Source organism: Rhincodon typus, chromosome 43, assembly GCF_021869965.1.
Source record: "Rhincodon typus isolate 14 chromosome 43, sRhiTyp1.1, whole genome shotgun sequence".
In the NCBI taxonomy this organism is placed as follows: Eukaryota; Metazoa; Chordata; class Chondrichthyes; order Orectolobiformes; family Rhincodontidae; genus Rhincodon; species Rhincodon typus.
Genome location: NC_063374.1, coordinates 1,256,446 through 1,277,635, shown reverse-complemented (window position 1 = coordinate 1,277,635; position 21,190 = coordinate 1,256,446). Strand labels below are relative to the sequence as shown.

Here is a 21,190-nt window from a genome sequence, read left to right as displayed (position 1 = left end):
ACTGAGTTTGAAAGGATCAAACAAAGTAATTTTGATAGGTGGATAGGGCATTGAAAATAGAGCAAATATATGACACTCTTAAGAGATTATTTTGGAGGAGTCCAAAAATTCATTTCCTGAAGTAGTGAGAACTTATATCGAAGAGCAGAGAGTTAAAATTGCAAGGCTAGCAGCTGAAATGGCCAATGGTTAGGAGCTGGTTCATAAATCAAATTTTGACTTCTGATCTCAATTTCAGTCAGTGAAGGATAGAAATTGAGGAAAACAGAACTCATGATGTGGTAAGGGAAAAGGAGATCTCATTAAAGATAATAAAGTTAGTTTACCACAGGGTAAGAAAGAAACCCATGAGGGAGAAAGAGAAATATAAAAGTTCAGGTGTTTTCACTGCAATAAAGTAGGACACATGAAGTTGCAGTGTTAATGTTTAGGAAAAGCATCGGGAAGACGGATGTGGGAAAACAGGATAAACTAGTGAATTTTGTTGAAATGGTTAAGCAAAGCACAGTAGAAACTAAAAAGCTGCACCAGATGTATAACCTGGTCAGGGGTTGGTTGAGAAAAAAGTGTCAGATCTCCTTAAACAATTTACTTGTGAGGGTAAGGTTTACTCATATATGCCAGGAGCAGCAGGTAAAGAAAGATATTTCAATTTTAAAAGATACAGGAGTATATCAATCTTTGATGGTGAGAGATGAAGAGATATGTAATTCAGAAAGATATTGCCAGAAAAAGTGGTAATATGTGGATTACATGGCGAGAACAGAAGAGCTCTATTATGTAAGGTGACGTTGGAGTGCCTGCTGAAAAGTGGAGAAATGGTGGTAGAAATACTGGAGAAACTCTCGACTCAAAGAATGCGATTTGTCCTTCATAATGATATAGTTGGATCACAGGTGAGAGTGATTCCTACTGCGGTTGAAAAGCCAGTGGAAAATCAGGCAACTAAGGCATTACAGGAAGCATATCCTGGGATTTTTCATGACCGTGTGACAACAAGTCCACAAGGCCACAGGTTGAAGCAGGAGGAAAAATCAAAGAATAAAGATAAGGAAGTTTTAGTACAATGATCAAATACCATGTTTGATCAAATGATTGAGGGAAAAAACAAGAACAGGTGGAGTTCAAAGTGATATTTTTAGTTCAGAGAAATTAACTGACCTAAAATTGAAAAACTGTAGGAATTGTATCAAAAGGCAGACACAGAAGAAGAATCTGAGTGTATCCCAGAATGTTACTGTCTTAAAAATGACATCCTGATGAGGACATGGAGACTATCACAAATTCAGGCAGATGAGAAATGGGCATCAGTTCATCAAGTTATGTTACTGGTGGGTTATACAAAGAGGTGTTGTAGCACATGAATTACCAATAGTAAGTCATTTGGGAGTAAGGAACAGCTCAAGGCAAAATACAAGAAAATTTTAAGTGGCCTGGACTGCATTGGATGTAGTTGAAATTTTCCAGACATGTCATGCATGTTAGGTAATTAGAAATTGTCAGGCAGCGATAAAACCAACACCTTTAATACCCATTCCCACATTTGAGGAATTTTTTACACGGGTCCTAATTGATTGCATAGGACCCCTACCTAAAACAAAAACTGGGAATCAGTATTTACTGACCATAATGGATGTGTCCACTAGATTCCCAGAGGTCATTCCATTATGTATATCACAGCTTAAAGGATTGTAGAAGAGATACTCAAGTTTTTCACTAGATATGGACTACGCCCAGAGATACAATCAGATCAGGGTCAAATTTCACATCAAAATTATTCAAAGAAGTTATGGATGGCATAGGAATTAAACAATTCAAATTCACTGCATACCATCCAAAATCATAGGGAGCTTTAGAAACAAACTTTAAAAACCATCTTCGGGGCTTGTACTCATGAATATCCAGAGGATTAAGATAAAGGAATTCCATTTTTCATGTTATGCAATTAGGGATGCACCAAATGAATCTACCAAGTTCAGTCCATTTGAATTAGTTTTCCGGCATGAGATGAGTGGACCATTGAAATTACTTAGAAAGAAATTGTTGAGTCAGAGTTCAGAGGTCACATAATTGGACCTGTGTCAAATTTTAGGGAAAGATTAAATCGAGCTGGCAAGTTGGCAAGATGCCATTTAAAAGAGGCACAGCATGTGATGAAACAGGAAGCAGACTAGAAATCAAACAAAAAATTTGCAATAAAATATTAGTGTTACTTCCAGTGATAGGTGAACTTTCAAAAGCACGGTTTAGTGGGCCTTGTAAAATCAAGAGGAAATTGAGTAAGGTGAATTATTTGATAACAACACCAGATGAAAAAAAAATCTCACAGTGTAAATCATGTGATTATGCTCCAAAGGTATTCTGATAGGGAAGGAAAAGAAAAGGAGAATGTGTTACTGGTTACAACACAGAGTGAAGAACAAAGTTCAGAGAATGTTGAATTGGACATTCCTCAAATTAAATTGGACAATGCAGAAGTTGTCAAAAATTTGGATAAATTATTGAGTTATTTTCTAGAGGAAAATTGAAATGCTCCTGAAAGATTTATTACAACCACATTGGGAGATATGTGGGAATAAGATGGGAAGTACTAATCTAATTATGCATGATGTAGATATAGGAAACGCTGTTCCAATTAAGCAACATCCTTATAGACTTAGCCCTCTAAAGTTGGCACAGGTTCAAAAAGAGATTGAAAGCGAGCTCAAAGATAACATAATCAAAGTAAGTTGCAGTGACTGGAGCTCACCCATAGTAATAGTGCCAAAACCACATGGCTCTCAAAGATTATGTGTGGACTATCGCAAAATTATTGCAGTTACAAAATCTAATTCATATCCTATTCCATGTTTAGAAAACTGTATTGAGAAGGTGGGATAAGCAATTTATATTCTAAGTTGGACTTACTCAGAGGATACTGGCAGGTACCTTTATCCAAAAGAGTGAAGACAATTTCAGCTTTCGCGATACTGAATGGACTGTACCAATTTAAAGTCATGCCACTTAGTATGAAAAATGCACCAGCCACATTTCAACAACTAACCAATAAAGTTATTTCTGGATTACTCAGTGTTGTGGGGTACATTGATGACATGCAGATTTTTAGTTATTCATAGAAGGAACATTTGCAGCACCTATCGGAATTGTTTGATTGACTTTGGGAGGCAGGCTTGGTGATCAACCTGGCTAAGAGTGAGTTTGCAAAAGCTTTAGTAACTTCCTTGGACCATGGTATTGGACATGGACAGATCACCCCAAGGGATGTGAAAACAAAGGTTATTCTGGAGTTTCCCATATCATTGATGAAGAGGGAAGTATTACAATTCCTGTGATTGAATGGGTTTTATTGGAAGTTCGTACCATATTTTAGCAGTGTGGTTTCTCCACTGACTCACTTACTGAAGAAGTGTGGAAACTTTCAGTGGTCAGCAGACTGTCAGAAGGCATCTGACATCTTGAAAGCTGCATTAACCACTGCCCCAGTATTGGCAACACCTAATTACTCAAAGCCATTTGAGGTGGCTATCGATGCAAGTGGTGTGGGTGTCAGTGCTATTCTGTTACAAGAAGATGACAAGATAGAAAGACTTATTGGATATTTTTCCAGAAAATTGAATACTCAGAAACAGAAATATTCCATGATACAGAAGAAAACCTTGAGCTTGGCATTGGTGTTACAACATTTATATTGCCAGCAATGTGACTGAGACAATTGTTTATATTCATTGTAACCCATTAAAGTTTTTGGAAAAATTTAAGGACAAAAATTCCAAATTATTTCAATAGAGTTTATTATTGCAGTGATTCAATTTGAAAAGTATACAAGGGGCAGGATGAGAGAACATCACTGCCGACATGTTGTCGCAAAGTTGATGAGAATTAAACATTGTAGTTAAGAATATATTGTGCAAATTGATGAGAGACACATTTGCTTCTGAAGAAGGGTTCCGACCTGAAACTTCAGCTTTCCTGCTCCTCTGATGCTGCCTGGCCTGCTGTGCTCCTCCAGCTCCTCACTGTGTTATCTCAGGCTCCAGCACTGGCAGTTCTTACTATCTCCCAGGACAGGGACAGATGGGTTCAGATACAAATTAAATCTCCAACTACATTGGCCTTGTCAAATGTAGAGGCCATGTTCAGAATGAGCTAGATATTGAATAAATCATGCCCACATCTAACACTGCCCCTTCAAACACTCACTGGACAGGGACAGTATGGAAGTTAGATACAGAGTAAAGCCGCATCTACACTCTCTCCAATCAAAGACTGAAGGATCCATGCTGGACAGATACCTAGCTCAGCTCAGATCAGTGCACTCTGCCTGTCTGCACAGCTCCCCATGAGAGTATGGACTGATATCTCGTCTGGGTTTATACATCAATGCACTGCTGTGGTTTGTACAGTGCTCCACTCTGGACAGATTGTTGTTTGTATTGACTAGTACACTAGCCTGATCTGCACAGTGCTCCATGCTGAACAGATACCCCATCTGAGTTTGTTGTGTCTGGGCTGATGCTGTGAGGTGGATTGAGAATGCAGCATAACTAACTATTTCAGCTGATCTGGCAATGCCTTTATTTTATGTTCTCATTCTTATGATGGGAACCTCAAAAGTCTGACTCCTCTGGCTAGTCCCATTCCTCTGTCCACCTCCATATTTCTGTAACTTCATATCCATTTAGTAATTGTCCAATTTTAACATGAATAACATTCCTGTATCTTTCCCTGGAGCATAGAGTTCCACCATTAAGAAGTTCAGATCAATTTTTAAAAAGCAAAGGTCATGCTTTCTTTCACTTTCAGATGTCATGTGCAGTGCTCCATGTTGGACTGGGTTTTCCAGCAACTCTGAGACACATTTTTGAAACTTATTCTGTGCCTGTCCACTGAACGCCTGTGTTAGTCACTTTCTGCTGATTATGTTTTCTGTAACATGAACAATCCTTTCAACCGTTATTGATTCAGACCAATCTTCTAACTTGTAGCTGAGTAGTGTTTGACTTAATTCTGGTATTGGAAAGTTAGTGGAAATGCTGAGGATGGATTCCTGGAGGCTGTGTTTTAAGCTTCTGTGGACATTCGTGAATCAAGAGGATTTGGTTACTCACTCTGGATGAGTCATGGTGACTGTAGTTACAGCATCTGGATCTTCAACATGACCAACAACTGGAGCAGAGGCTGCACAGAGGAGAATTTCTGTACAATGGAATGAGGAGTCACAATCAGATCAGCCATAACATTTTTGAACAGTGGAGCGGGATTGAGTGGCCCACTCATACAACTTATTCATATATTTCTGTTTGTAACAAGCCAATTCTCCTTCTCTCCTCGTACATCATACTGGTGGTGAGAGAGTTGCCTCCTCCTGTTCCTGGGTAAAAGGAACCTGAGGACTCAGATTTTCCTGTGTACCACTCTTGAGCAGAATGACTGCATACTGTTCTTGTATATCAGGTTTGTGAAAATAAATGTCCATCTCCTGCTCCTAAGTAATGGACTTGAATAGCTGTGTCATCTCCTGTTCTTCCAGTGGAATGGAATTGAGAGATTGAATGGCGTCTTCACATTCCTTACAGCTTCTATAGACAGAAAGCTTTTCTTCTGTTTCTTTAAAGCATCCTCAAAATCTGAATGATGTATTTGTGTTTTTTTAATCTGACTGTATTTGAGCAAGCACGCTGACTGGTTGTACTTTTATATGACAGGTTTGAGAAGCTGATTGACCTCCTCTTGTTCCTGTATAACAGGTTCGAGAAGTGGGCTGACCTGTTCCTATGTAACAGACTCAAGAGGCTGAAAGACCTGCTCATGTCCATCTGTACCAGTCTCAAGAGGCTGAATGATCTCCTCCCATTCCTTTGTAACAGGCTCAAAAGATTGAAAGACCTCCTCCTAATCCTGTGTAACAAGCTCAAGAGGTTGAAAGGCCTCATTCTGTTCCTGTGTAACAGGTTTGAGAGGCATAATGGTCTCCTTCTGTTCATCTGTAACAGACTTGAGAGGCTGAATGGCCTCTTCCTGTCCCTCTGTATAAGACTTGAGGCATTAAATGACACAGCCATCCATGGATGTTGAGCAGCCATTAAGCTGTCTGTAATGGAGGTCCCTCCCTTCTCAGTTACAGAAATGCAAACAAATCTCTCTGTAAGACCTTGTAGTAACACAGCTGCAGTAACGTTTCTCTATGTTTCAAATGATTCCCTTTGCAAAATGAAAGAAGTCTGTCACTGCAGACAAGGATTCGGAAAGGAGTCTGGCACTCTGGTGTTAGAGTGTACAAGAATCTAGTCACAAAGGGATATGAGTCCAGTCTGTGAGCAAGCCCACATGGATGACCTACTTGCATACATCTGTGAAGTCTGTGCGTGAGTACATGGAATGAAACATATGGACTGGGGATACCAGTCACTTACGATATTGGGTCAATTATATCAAGTGGTAAAGGAGGCATATGGGATAATTACTCTCATTAGCCGAGGTATGGATTTTGAGAGCAGCAAGTTTATTCTAGAAACAGACCAGCGGAGACTGGAAAGGGATATGAATGGGATGTGTAAAATTATGAGGGGGCATAGTCAGGGTATACAAGACAAATGTTTCACCTTGATGGAGGGATTGGTGGCTAAGGTGCATAGTTTGAAGGTGAGGGACAGGAATTTTGGAGGGATTGTGAGAAAATAAAATCAAGCAGACAGGGTAGGAATCTGGAATCCACTGTCTGCAAGGGTGGCAGAAAATATCATAAGATTGAAGAAGTTTTTCTATGAGAGTTAGTGATGCAGTACCCGACAGTGCTTCTGTTTGACTGTCAAAGGCTCAATGGGCCCAATGGCCTTTCTCTGCACTGTAGACTTCTATGACTGTGTGATTCTAATCTCATCCCAACAGACCCATTCCTCCCATTTCAGGAATCAGACAGGTAACGCCTCATTGCACCACCTCCATAGGCAGAATATCCTTCCTCAGACAAGCAGACCAAAACCGCATTACACTGCACTATGTGTGGTCTCACCAAGACCCAGTATTTTTGAACCAAAGATATCCCTGCTCTGGTGATCTGAAAGGATTCCTGGCAAATCAAAAGACAACTGGGAGAAACTGTCCACTGGTTGGAATAACATGCAAAATAACAGAAGACGCATGCAGTTGTTGAAGGCCAGAGCCCTCTGTCCTGGGATATCACTGAAGCAGTTCCTGAGGATACTATCTTCAACAGAACCAAAGTGATTGTAACAACATCAGCCTAGTGTAGTGGACCTCACAGAATATGAGTTCCCTGGCTAGGGCTGTTAACCTGGCTAACAGACATTAACAGGAATGTCAGAGTTTCTGTTCACTCTAAGAGCTGGGGAAGTCGGACCAGTGTCAAGTACTCTCCACATGTAACTGAAGTGTGACTTGGTCATAGGATACTGCCCTCTGTGGAGTTATTTCAATTGAGACACTGACGCATAGTATGTGTGAGTCTGTGTGAGAATGTCAGTGTGAGAGGCCAATGTGAGAGGGCCAATGTGAGCGGGTCAGTGTGTGTGGGTCAGTGTGAGTGGGTCCTCAAAGAAATGTAATAAATTTGTCAAACACGAATTTCCCTTCTTGAATCCATACTGACTCTGTTTGAATACATTTCGTATTTTTATCTGTTTTGCTATAACTAAATTATATATATCATTATATCATGCAACCCCTTATGTAACTGTTTTTAATGAAAAAACTGTCAAACAGAAGAATCAAATTCTGGGTTTAAAGTGATCCTTTTTAAAATGTATTTCAAAGGAGACTAAAACAACTTGAAATAACAAAGCAGTTAGGACCTTACCCGAAACTTACAGTCAGGTCCTAACTGCTTTGTTATTTCGTTTGTTTTTTAATAGACATGCGATTTAAGGATCTTGAGACCGCTGTATATAAACAAAGTCAAAATACACACCATTATTCATTACTTCATGTGAGACATTTATCTTCAATGTGCTAATTATATTTCCAATGCAATCAGAACTTTCCAGTCTTTTGTGTTTTCCAATTCAATATCAGAAAGGAGGACATTCTATGACAGTAGGTGCTTAATGTCATAATATGTTTATATTTTTCCAGTTTGTATGGAACAATGTTGCAACTTCAATAACACACACTGGGAGCCGACAGAATATAATTTAGTGGTACTGGCAATCTGTCTCCTTGGAGTTTAATGCTAATTACTGCTTGCAGCACAAAGGATTTGATCATTTCACTCAGAAAATGCATGAGACATTTTATTAGCATTGCTAAGATATATTACGTGATCATTGACATCATTGGTGCCCCTGGTAAGTGACAGTAGTTGTTCAAAGGTGTCTTTTGAACTATTTGTCACTGATAATATTACATGCTGCTCTAGTGATCATATTAATGCGGCCAGTAAGCAGTGAATAATTTCCTCAAGCCAAATGATTTGAATTTTCTCTACATTTCTTTTATTGGGCAGGGTGAGCTCAGTATTTATTACTAATTATCAATGACCCCTTGGATGTGGGTGGTGCGTTGTCATCTTCGTCAGCTGACTGTAACCCTAACCAGAACCTTAACCCTAACCCTATCACAGAATGGTGTTTGCCATTAACCTTAACCTTATCACAGGGTGATATGTGTTTAACCCTAACCTTAACCCTAAACCTATCGCTGGATGGTGTGTGGCTAAACCTAACCCTAACCTTAACCTTAACCTTATCACAGGATGTTTTGTGGCTTACCCTAACCCTAAGCCTAATCCTATTGCAGGATGATATATGGCTAACCCTCAACCTAACCCTAACACTAAAGCAGCATGGTGTGTGGCTAACCCTCACCTTAACCCTAACCCTATCGCAGGATGGTGTGTGGCTAAACCTAACCCTAATCCAAACCCAAACAGTAGCCTTAACCCTGACCCTAAGCCTTGCTCAAATCCAAATCCTGACCCTAACTTTTACCCTAATCCTATCCCTAATCCGAACCTTAATCCAAATGCAAACCCTGGCCCTAACCCTGACTCAAAACCTAACTCAAACCCTACCTCTAAAGCTGACCCTAACCCTAACCCTAACCCTAACATTAACGCTAGCCATAACTCAAATTCAAACCCAATCCCGAGCCCTAACACTAACCCTAACTCTAATGTTAACCCTAACACCAACCCTAACCCTAACCCTAGCCCTATCGCTATCACTAGCCCTATCCCTAACCCTGTGGCAGGTGATAGCATTCCCATGTATCTGTTGCCTGTGTCCTTCTAGAGTTGTAAAGTGTTGTCAAAGGAGTCTTATAGACCTGGTGAAGAGCATCTCATAGATAGTACACTCTGATGCCACCATGCATCAGTGGTGGAGGAAGTTAATTTTAGTGATGGAGTACTAATCAACTGGGATCCTGTTCTCTGGATGATGTTGATCTTCTTGAGTGTTGTTGGAGCTGCACCCATCCACGTAAGTGGAGAGTATTCCATCACACACCTGACTTGTGCCTTTTAAATGCTGCACTGACATCAGTGATTTCACCACATAATACCCAGCCTTTAACCTGCTCTCGTAGCCTCAGTATTCATGTGGCTAATCCAGTTCCATTTCTAATTAATGGTAACCCTCAGGATGTAGATACTGGGGGATTCCATAATGGTAATGGCATTGAATATCAGGGACTCTCTGTTGGAGATTTTCATTGCCTAGCACTTGTGTGATGCAAATGCTACTTGCAACTTATCGGCCTAAGCCTGGATATTATCCATGTCTTTCTATGCATGGACACAGGTACTTCAGACTCTGAGGAGTTGTAAATGCTGCTGAAATCACGCAACCATCAGTGAATGTGCCCTTCTGACCTTATGAAGGAAGGTCACTGATGAAGTAGCTGAAGACGGTTGAACCTCAGACCATGCCATAAGGGGCTCCTGCATTAATGTCCTGGAGCTGAGATGATTGATCTCCAACAACAACAACTTTTGTCCTTTGTGTACTCCTCCCGTCACTTTGCTGGTGTAGGCAAACCTTTGATTGTAACAGCATGGCTGAATTCTCAGGTTAGCACATTCAGCAATATAGGTTCAGATCTTAGTGCAAGGAAGGTGCTACTGAGAGATCATATCTTGGTGAAATTATACTTCTTAAAAGTCAGCACAAATATCTGACACCTGTCTGAAGAAGAGTCATATTGGACTCAAAGTTAACTCTGTTTCTCTCTCAACAGATGCTGCCAGGCCCAATGAGTTTCTCCAATATTCCTGTGTTTGTTTCAGATTTGCAACATCCACTATATTTTGCTGGGAGAATATGGTTATTATGGAGTTTGAGTAACTAACTGGAATGAAACTGACAACAGTGATTTCCTTAAAGAACCAGTCTAAGATGGATCTCTCCACTTCATTCTAGTATAAAGGAGGTTGATTTAGTTAATCCCTGTGTGAATTAATGTAAAATGTGTTTTTATTTTTCTGTTTTCAATTGATCTGATCCAACAAAAAAAGGTGTCATCGTGAAAACTGCAGGATGGCATTACGATGACATTCAAATCCTCAATAAGATAACATTTCACATTCTGAGAACGGACATTATTTTTGTATTGATTCATCCTTTCCCCACAACAAGGTCTTGGGAATCTGTTGCTGAATTTGATTATCCCTCTAAGACAGAGTCACAGATGTTTGTAACTGATTATGTTTTGACAGGTCAGCTCCAACTGATGATTTATCCTTTCATTCTGAACTGTACCAACACCTAATTGATTCAGGTGTATTCCTGACAGGAAAGGTGCCTATAACTGTGACCTGACATGTTGGGATTGCATCATACAGAGATCAGAATGCACACAGTGAAAATGGCATTCCTAAAATTATCTTGATGAGCTTAATAGTCCACCTTTCTCAGTTCTGATGTAATCCATCTTAAAATATATATGTATTTGCCAGTACATCAAAACGTGATATTTAAACTTTTTAAAATTCATTCAGGCCATGTAGACATTGCTGGCTGTTCCAGCATTTATTTCCCATCCCTAATTGCCCTTGAGAAGGTGGTGGTGAGCTGCTTTCATGAACGGCGGCAACTCATGTGCTGAAGGTAGACCCATAATGACCATGGGGAGAGAATTCCAGGATTTTGATCCAGCGACAGTAAAGGAACAGTGATATATTTCCAAGTCAGGGTATCGAGTAGCTTGGAGGGGTTCTTTCAGTTGGTGGTGTTCCCAAGAATCTGCTGCCTTTGTCCTGCGCGATAGAAGTGGTTGTGAGTTTGGAAGGTACTAGTTCATGATGTTTGGTGAATTTCTATAGTGCATCTTGTAAATGGTACACGCTGCTGCAACTGAGCGCCGGTGGTGGAGGGAGTGAATGCTGGTAGATGTGGTGCCAATTAAGCGGGGATGCTTTGTCCTGGATGGTTTCAAGCTTCTTGAGTGTTGTTGAAGCTGCCGTCATCCTGTGCAAGTGGGGAGTATTCTATCACATTCCAGACTCATGCCTTGGAGATGTTGGACAGGCTTTGAGGAGTCAGAAGGTGGCAGAATTCCTAGCCTCCGACCTACTCCTGTTACCACTGTATTTATATGGCAATTCCATTGAGTTTCTGGTTGGTGGTAACACCCATGATGTTGATAATGGAGGATTCCATACACAGTATGTTTGATGATATGTAATCAAAGTTAGCATATATTTTAATGGACATTATTCCTTTATTTTGTATAACTTCCATTCAGATGAAATTATCCCTAGTCATGTTTTTCTTCTTTTCATTGTTGTCATTCAAATAACCTGAGCTGGTAATTTAACAGATTTCTGAATGTGTACATGAGCCTCTCTGTCACTTTCAGCCTCCTACTCCCAAGTCATAATTGGATTTCAATCCTTCCAGCAAAAACTTCGCACCTCACAGGCTCAACTATGTTGAGATTGATCTGCTACTTAAAGTCCTTTCTTCATTGTTGTTCATGATTATACTGAATGTGTTCAGATGTTTTCTGCCTATCTTCATCTCCCTTAGCTGCATTTTCAATTTAGATTTGTCTTTAGATTTTGTCATTTTGTTTCTGCTTCCCAAGTTCCAATCGATCACGCAGTTTGCATCCCCGTATTGACAGCTTGCTGGCTGAATCAAACTCATGTGGTCTACCCAACACCTTCCAAAGCCTCTGGTGCAAAATATTTACAATGATGTTGCCAGAGTTGGAGAGTTTGATCTGTACGGTAAGGCTGATTAGGCTGGGGCTATATTCCATGGAACGTCAAAGGCTGAGGGGTGACCTTATAGAAGTATATAAAATCATGAGGAGCATGCATAGGGTGAATAGACAAGATCTTTCTCCAAGGTAGTAGGGTGCTGGAGACCTAATTTATGTCTCTGTTTTACCTTCCGCCTGCTCCAAGAAGCACATTTGCTGTGAGTCAAGCAAAGGCTCGAGCTAAAATTGGTCATTCTTGTTTACAGAGCTCTAAATGCCCTCATTCGTCTCTCTGTTTCTGTGATCTCTTCCAGTCCCTATTTGCCCCGTCTCTTCAACCACGACCCCACCCCCCACCTCCAGCTATACAACCATCCCCATCTCAATAAGCTTTCTCATCTCTGAGCACACTGATAGATGATAATGATTCCAATGATGCAGTACAGGCAGGTTGAAGCCAAAAAGCTGGATTCAGGAGCCGGAAATAAGCAATCAGGCAATTGCTGCAGCTGTTTTTTGTTATGTGGAGAAATCATTCAGGGATCTGCATGATCCAGGCTAAGCTGAGGATTTGCAAACATATGCCATCTTTCAGTGAAAACTGCGGCCCAGACACTCTGGTTGGTTATTCACTGCTGAAAATTAGACTGTCTCTTGGATGAAGAACTAAAGTTTCCATGAAGCACATACAGTTTTAAATGACCTCATGGTTGAGATTGGTGATTTATATAATGAGAGGACTTTTCCGCCAATTTGTAAGTTCTGTCTTCACTGTATCTGCTGTTTAAACAGTAATCTATAACCTGTAATTTATAATTGGTTGCAATATCATGTTATCCCTTGTGTAACATATGTTGATTCTAATAGGTTCCAACTGCTACCTCAGACATTATGTAGTGTGTATATTTTTAACTATTATATGGTATAAAGCCTGTTGCTCTAAAGAGTGAAATCTGTTCCTTGAGTAAATGCCTTGGATTTCGGACATTTCCAAAAAAGAATTATGGGTGATCTCTACCGAGAATAAAAGTGTCTCAATGCCAGTTTCATATGATGGCCCTAACAGTCTGCTTCCATACTACAGGGATTCTATGATAGTTTCTATGGGTTGAAATCATTAATGTGCCAGTGTATTGTGACCCAATGTAGCCTGATAATGTTACCTGACTAGCCTAGGGTCAACATGGTGAAAATAAGTGTCTAGGGCAATTTAGTTCTCATGCCGATCACTGGGTCATCGACCTCCTGACATATTCTAAAGACTCTCAACTTACGAGTTCAAGAAATAGCTCCTCATCTGTCAGTTACGTGCTTCCCAGTCTTCCAGAGATCAAATTGAGTCCAACAATCTCGCACTGTGAAATTGTTCCTCATTTTGATTTCATTTTATTTGTAGAATTTGAGCTTAAATCTTACTTTCCACATGGTTTTGCTTTTGAAATGGTAGTTGTCCGCAATCTGCCATTCATACCTCCTCCAGATACTTTGGTTTTACTTGTTGAATTGCTCTTACATAGGGCTGTCAATGACATATCGCACCAAATGTCCTAAGTCTATGCTGCTGCAAGGCTGGAAACATGTTTCCTTCCCTGTGGGCCATGCATGACATTCTAACGCCATTCTATCCCTCCTGACTTTCAAACATTTTGCAGGACATTACTTTTGCCTTATTTCCCCTTCTTTCACTGCCTTAAAACCCATTACTATTCCAATTATCCCAGTACAAATGAAAAGTCATTGATCTGAAACTTAAATCAGTTTCTTTGTCTGTGTTTCTGTCTGACCTACGTTGTAACTCGTATCCTGACTTCTCCTTGTCACACTGCATTTCTGAATTTCCATTTGACTGCTTGGCTTGAATTCTATCGAAAGGGAAAAATAGAGGAGCCAACGCCAAGATTCGATTGATGACAAAGGAGACAGAAAAGATATCAAGACACTAACTGGGATGAATGTTAGATTAGCCTTTCAACTGTAAATATGCCAAGTATGACTAAAAAAGAAAAGCAAAGCTAAAATAAGATGTGCAAGACTGAAGAGAATGCCAGTTAGCATGAAACATGCTTCTACCAGCAATATGTGGTAAGTGATTCATGCGAGCTAAGATGGTTACTACTAAGGACAAAAAGATCAATAAATCTTGAGAAGTGCAGTTTAGAGACCAGAATACCAGAATTTACCATCTCGACGTTTGTACAGAAAGAGCACATGGCAAATATATCAGTCAGGAGAGGCAGAGAATGTGAATTGGTGACAATCAACTTGTGTGAATGTGAGGCTGTGTGAATGAGAGTCTGAGTGTCAGTTCAGGTGGGAGTGCGAGAGCGTGTGCGAGAGCGTGTGCGAGAGCGTGTGCGAGAGCGTGTGCGAGAGCGTGTGCGAGAGCGTGTGCGAACGTAAATGTGTTAGAGATTTTAAGTGGGTGTGTGGGATAAATGCATATGAGTGTATGAGCCTGATATGAGGATGTGTGTGCTAGATTGTGCATGTGTGTCATTGTATAAGTGTGAGTGTTTTAAGTGAGAGTTTGCATGTGTGTGATAGTGGTGATCAGAGTGAGCGTGTGTGTAAGCATGTGCAGGTTTGTGTATGGGAGTATGTGCTTGTGTGTGATTGAGTGAGAATGTGATCAGTGACCATAATTCCATCAGTTTTAAAATAGCTAAGGAAAAGGATAGGTCTGGTCCACAAGTTAAAGGTCCAAATTGGGGTAAGGCCAATTTTGATGGTATTAGACTGGAGCTTTCAAAAGTTGATTGGGGGAGGCTGTTCACAGGCAAAGGGACAACTCACTTTTAAAAGTGAGTTATTGACTGTTCAGGGTCAGCATGTTCATATTAGAGTGAAGGGTAAGGCTGGCAGGAGTAGGAAACCCTGGTTGGTGAGTTATTGAAGTCAAGAAAAAGTGGGAGGCATATGACATGTATAGGAATTAGTGAGTTCCTTGAGAAGTATAGAGAGTGTTGGAGTACTCTTGCGAGAGAAATCAGGAGGGCTAAAAGGGGACATATGATAGCTTTGGCAGATAAGGTAATGGAGAATCCAAAGAGATTCTACAGGTATGTGAAGAGTAACTAGGGAGAGAATAGATCCTCTTAAAGATCAACAAGGTTGCTTATGTATGGAGCCACAAGAGCTGGTTGAGACCCTAATGAATATTTCTCATCAGTATATATCATCGAGAAAGGTATGGATACTAGAGAACTTGAGGAAATAAATAGTGAAGTCTTCAACAGTCCACTTTACAGAAGAGAAGGTGCTGGAAGCCTTAAAATGCATGAAGGTAGATAAATCCTCAGGACCTAATGAAGTGTATCCAAAGACTTTGTGGGAGGCAGGGCCCCTAGCAGAGAAATTTATATTATTAACAGCCACGGGTGAAGTGCCTGAAGATTTGAGGCTGGCTAATGGTTTGCCATTATTTAAGAAAGGCTACAAGGAAATGCCTGAGAACTACAGACTGGTGAACCTAACATCTGTGGTGGGTGAGTTATTAGAAGCAATTCTAAGGATCTACTGGCATTTGGAGAGGCAAGGACTCATTTGGGACAGTCAGAATGGCTTTGTGCATGGGACTTTTTTACCTGGAACATAGAAGACTGAGGGGTGACCTTATAGAGCTCTGTAAAATCATGAGAGGCTTGGATAAGGTAGATAGCCAACAGCTTTTGCCTATGGCACGGAGTCTAAAACTAGACAGCATAGGTTTAAGGTGAGATAGGAGAAGTACAAGAGAATCCAGAGGGGCACTTTTTTCCTTCACACTGAGTTTGGAACAGGCTGCCACAGATATTGGTGGAAGAGAGCATAATTTGTCATTTAAGAAACATTTGGACAGGTATATGGATGGGATAGGTATTGAGGGATATGGATCAAATGCAAACAAAAAGGATTACTTTAATTGTGAAAACTAGGCAGCGTGGACAAGTTGGGCTGAAGGGCCTATTTCCATACTGTGAACGTCTATGATTCAATGTGTTAGTGAGAATGTGTGAGATGAGTGTGTGAAGATAGAGAGTGTGTGTGAGAGAGAGCGTGGGTGTTAGTCTGTGCATGTCTAATTGTGAAAGTGGAGAGGTTGGCAGTGAGTGTGTGTGTGTGTGTCACAGTGGGAGTGAGTGTTTAGGGGAGAGTGTGAGTGAAAGATTATGAGAGTGAGAGTCTGTGGATGAGTGCAAGATAGGAGTGCAAGATACAAGTGTTAGTATGTGCATTCATGTGTGCATGTGGAACCGTCTGTGAGGGAGTGTTAGTGTAATTGTGAGAGAGCATGTGTGAGAAATTGAGAGTGCGCATGAGTGTGAGAGAGAGGGAGTCTGTGTGAGTGTATGTGTGACAGAGAATGTGTGTGAAGTGATTGAGTATGAGTCATAGAGTAATACAGCGTGAAAACAAACACTTTGGTCCCACCACGCCAAACACGTTTCCAAACTAAAATAATCCCACTTGCCTGTGCTTGGCCCATTTCCCTGCAAACCTTTCCTACACATGGTGTATCTGCATCCGCCACTTTCTCTAGCATTTCATTCCACACACAAATCATTCTGTGTGTAGAAATGTTGCTCCTCATGTCCTTCTTAAATCTTTCTCCTGTCACCTTATAAGTTGGCCCTTAGTTTTGAACTCTTCCATCCTAGGGAAAAGACCTCTGCCATTCATTTTATCTATGTCTCTCATGATTTTATTAAAATCAATAATGTCACCCCTCAACCTCCTACGCTCCAGTGAAAGAAGTCCCAGCCTTTTCAGTCTATTTTTAAATCTCAAACCCGCCATCCTTGGCGATATCCTGAAACATCTTTTTTGAACCCTCTTCAGTGTAATTATAATCTTCCTATAACAGCGTAACCAAACTGGACTCAGTACTCTAAAAGAGGCCTCACCAATGTCCCGAACAATCTCAACATGACATCCAACTCCTATACTCAAAGGTCGAAGCAATGAAGGCAAGCGTGCTAAATGCAATCTTGACCACCCTATTACTGATGCAAATTTTAGGGAATTATGTACCTGAACCCCAGGATTAATTAGGAGATGTTAATCAGTGGAACATTTCAGACACTGAACTGTAGAATTTTCACCAAAGATCAACAGGGCTCTACCATTAATTGTATAAATCCTGTCCTTGTTTGCATTACGAAAATGCAGTACCTCACAATTATCCAAATTAGACTCTATCTGCCACTCCTCAGCCCATTGACCCAATTGATCAACATCTCTTTGTAATCTTAGGTAACCTTCTTCACTGTCCACCATACCACCAACCTTGGTATCAGCTGCAAACTTACTAATCACTCCTTCTATATCCTCATCCAAAACATTTATATAACGTATCGGCTATTGATTGGGGCAGCACAGTGGCTCAGTGGTTAGCCCTGCTGCTGAGGTTGATTCCAGTCCTTGAGCAATTGTCTGTGTGGAGTTTGCACATTCTCACCATGTCTGCATGGGTTTCCTCCAGGTACTCTTGTTTCCTCCCACAGTCCAAAGATGTGCGGGTTAGGTGGATTGGCTATGCTCTATTGCCCATAGTGTCCAGGGATGTGCAGGTTATGTGGGTTAGCCATGAGAAATGTAGGGTTATAGGGTGGAAAGGGGTGTAGGTTTCGATGGAATGCTCTTCAGAGGGTTGGTTTCGACTTGATGAGCCAATGGCCTGTTTCCACACAGTAGGGATTCTATGACTGAGTGATCGATTTAAAGTCCTCTTGGAGGACTGGGTGATTGATGTGTTGAGGGATTGATCATCCCCTTGGAGGACCAGGAAGCAGATGTAAGGGAACAGGGAAAATTGTGGAACAAAATCTCTCCACAGATGCTGAGCTTTTACAGCAATTTCTGTTTTTTTGTTTCTGACTTCCAGAATTAACAATTCTTACGATTTTTATTTAGGGAAAAATGTGGAGCTTATGCAATGACATGAGGAGGCCAGCAGAGGGTGGCATTGTATCACTTGAAACACCAGAAGGACAGAGAGAGAGAGAGAGAGAGAGAGAGATAGACAGACAGACAGACAGACAGAGACTGAGAGTTTGATTCATCACGTTTTAACTCATTCATTCAAACTGTGTCCAATTGCAGGCAGAGCTGGTCACATGCACGTATGCACACACAAAGAGGCCAAAAACACTTTTCATACACACAGACTGAAACACACAGACACACATTCAAACTTCCCTCCAGGACAAAGTATGTTCTATTGCAGGAAGAGCTCGTCACATAAAAATAGAGACTTAGACACACACAGAGACAGAAACACACATCTACAGACTCAGAAACACACGAAGATAAACACAGACACATGTAGATGCACACAGACTTACAAACATTCACAGACACATCCATAATCTGCGATACATCTAGAATATTAAACTCAATAGGGTTTATAAAGATAGGTAGAAATAAGCAAATGTTGTCATAAATGATTGAACTCAGCAACTTCCAAACACTCCTGGTCCTATAGGTGCCAATTAATAAAAGGTTTGCTGTGATTGTATCTCTGTCAAGAATCCTTGTAATAAAATGAAGGATAACAGATGATACATTTGAAAAGGGACACTGCTGATCCAAAAATTAAGATTAATCAGAGATGTTAATCAGTGGAACATTTCAGACATTGAACAGTAGAATTTTCACCAAAGATCAATTTAGGATTGAAGTAAATGTTCATAATTTTATTTCAATTGCATCACTGTCAAGATTTCTTGCAATAAAAGGTAAAATAACAGATGATATGTTCAAACAGGTACACATTTGATCTAAAATCAGTGATATGTCTAGAATATTAAACTGGGCAGGGTTTTTAAAGATCAATAGAAACAAGCAAATTTTGTCAAACTATTATAGAATCATAGAGCTGCACAGCATGAAAACAGACCTTTCCGTCCAACTCACCCATGCCAACCACATATCCTAAATTAATCTAGTTCCATTTGCCAGTATTTGGCCCATATCCCTCTAAACCCTTCCTCTTCGTATACCCATTCAGATGCCTTTTAAATGTTGTCATTGTACCAGCCTCCACCACCTCCTCTGGCAGTTCATTCCATATACATACCATCCTCTGCATGAAAAAGTTGCCCCTTAGGTCCCTTTTAACTCTTGCCCCTCTCATCTTAAGCCTATGCCCTCTAGATTTGGGCTCCCTACCCTGGGGGAAAAGACCTTGGCTATTCACTCTATCCATGCCTCTCATAATTTTATAAACTTCTATAAGGTTACCCTTCATCCTCCAATGTTCCAAGGAGAAAAGCCCTAGCCTATTCGACCTCACCCTATAGTTCAAACCCTCCAACCTTGGCAAATTCCTTCTAAATCTTTTCTGAACCCTTTTAAATTTCACAACAACCTTCCTATAGCAGGGAGATCAGAAGTGAATGCAATCAATCCTGGATGTGACTAACAGCAGCAACAACAGCACAATCCACCATCTGCAGTTACATATGAACTTACTGGTGTGTCAGTCGATAGCAGGACTGAATGAATCCTTTTCCAACATACCACAGGTGAATACTCTCTCTCCGGTGTGAGCATGTTCATGGACCTGCAGGCTGTCGGACTGATTGAATCCCTTCCTGCACACAAAGCAGGTGAACAGCCTCTTCCCCAGTGTGAGTGCACTGGTGTGTAGTGAGGGTGGATGACTCCCTGAACATCTTCCCACAGGAATTGCAGTCGAAGAGCTTCTCCTAGGTGTGAATGTGTTGGTGTTGCAGAAGGCTGGAGGAATTCCTTCTCACTCACAGAGCAAGTGAATGGCTTTCGCCCTGTATGACCATGTTCGTGGGCCCTGAGGTCCGCTGAACTCTTGAACCTCTTTGCACAGCGGGTGCAGCCAAACAGTTTATCTCCGGTGTGAGTTCGCTGATATGCCAGGAGGGTGGATGGCTGACTGAATCCTTTCCCACACATGGAACGGCCTCTCCCAGGTGAGAACTCACTGGTGTACACTGAGCTCAGATGACTATCGGAACCTCTTATCACAGTGAATGCAGCTGAACCTCCTCTCCTCGGTGTGAATCTGCTGGTGTGACCAAAGGCCGGAGGAATGAGTGAATCCCTTTCTGCACACAGAGTAGGTAAATGGCTTTTCCCGGTGTGAAGTCACTGGTGTGAAGTGAGGATGACAACTGCTTGAATCTCTTCTCGCAGTGAGTGCAACTGAACAGTCTCGCCTTGGTGTGAATTTGTTGGTAAAACATGAGCCAAGATGATTTAGTGAACCCTTTCCCGCACACAGAGCGGATGAACAGCTTCTCCCCAGTGTGGCTGCATCAGTGGTTTTCCAGCAGGGATGGATAATTAAATTCTTTACTGCAGTCCTCACATTTCCACAGTTTCTTCGTGGTGCCACAGTCCTCTTGTTTCTCCAGGTTGAATGAGCAATTGAAGATCATCCACACACAGGACACATCAACTGCTTCTCCAGCTGGCAACACTGTAATGTTCCTTCGAGCTGTCCAACCCAGTTCAAAGTCTTCCCACAGTCAGTGGAACACTCTCAGCTCAATGTGCTTCCAGTGAGGTTCATGTTTGTAATCTTCTCCCACAGAAAACCATTTGTCCTTACTCATTCAAAGGCCAATCATATCAAGGTTCTGACAAGTAGTTCTCTCTGATCTTGACATGAGATTTGGTTTGGGTCTCCTGTCTGCACATCATCCCCTTACAGTTTCCAGGAGAAAGGTATTTACAAAAGGTATCACTGTAAGTGAAAGACGGAAATATTAAAACATAGAATTCAATCATCCTTTAGCTCTCTTGCTCCCAGCCCAAGTCCCCAAGACTTCTCCTCCACTCTGGGCCAAAATTTAAACCCATGTCACACTCTCCTCCCCACTCCCAGTGTTCCTTTCCTCCACTCCCAATTTTCTCCTTCCCTCCCCCTCTGTCTAGGGTAGGTAGTCAAAGTCATACAGCACCAAAACTAACCCTTCGATCCAACTCATCCACATCAACCAGACATCCCATCTGACCTTGTCCCATTTGCCAGTATTTGGCCCATATCCCTCTAAACCCTTCCTATTCA

General features: G+C 41.2%; 1 protein-coding gene across 3 annotated transcripts in view; it reads right to left on the bottom strand.

Moving 5' to 3' along the window:
• LOC109936602 (zinc finger protein 239-like) overlaps positions 1-21,190 on the bottom strand; it is a 57,388-nt gene that overhangs the window by 20,958 nt on the left and 15,240 nt on the right. For 2 of the 3 annotated variants that reach the window (XR_007266034.1, XR_007266035.1), the window contains one exon: positions 19,434-20,866. The gene's annotated coding sequence lies outside the window, so the exon portion shown is untranslated. Of the gene's footprint in view, positions 1-19,433; positions 20,867-21,190 lie in introns of those variants that run through there. The other variant, XM_048619709.1, reaches the window with a different exon arrangement.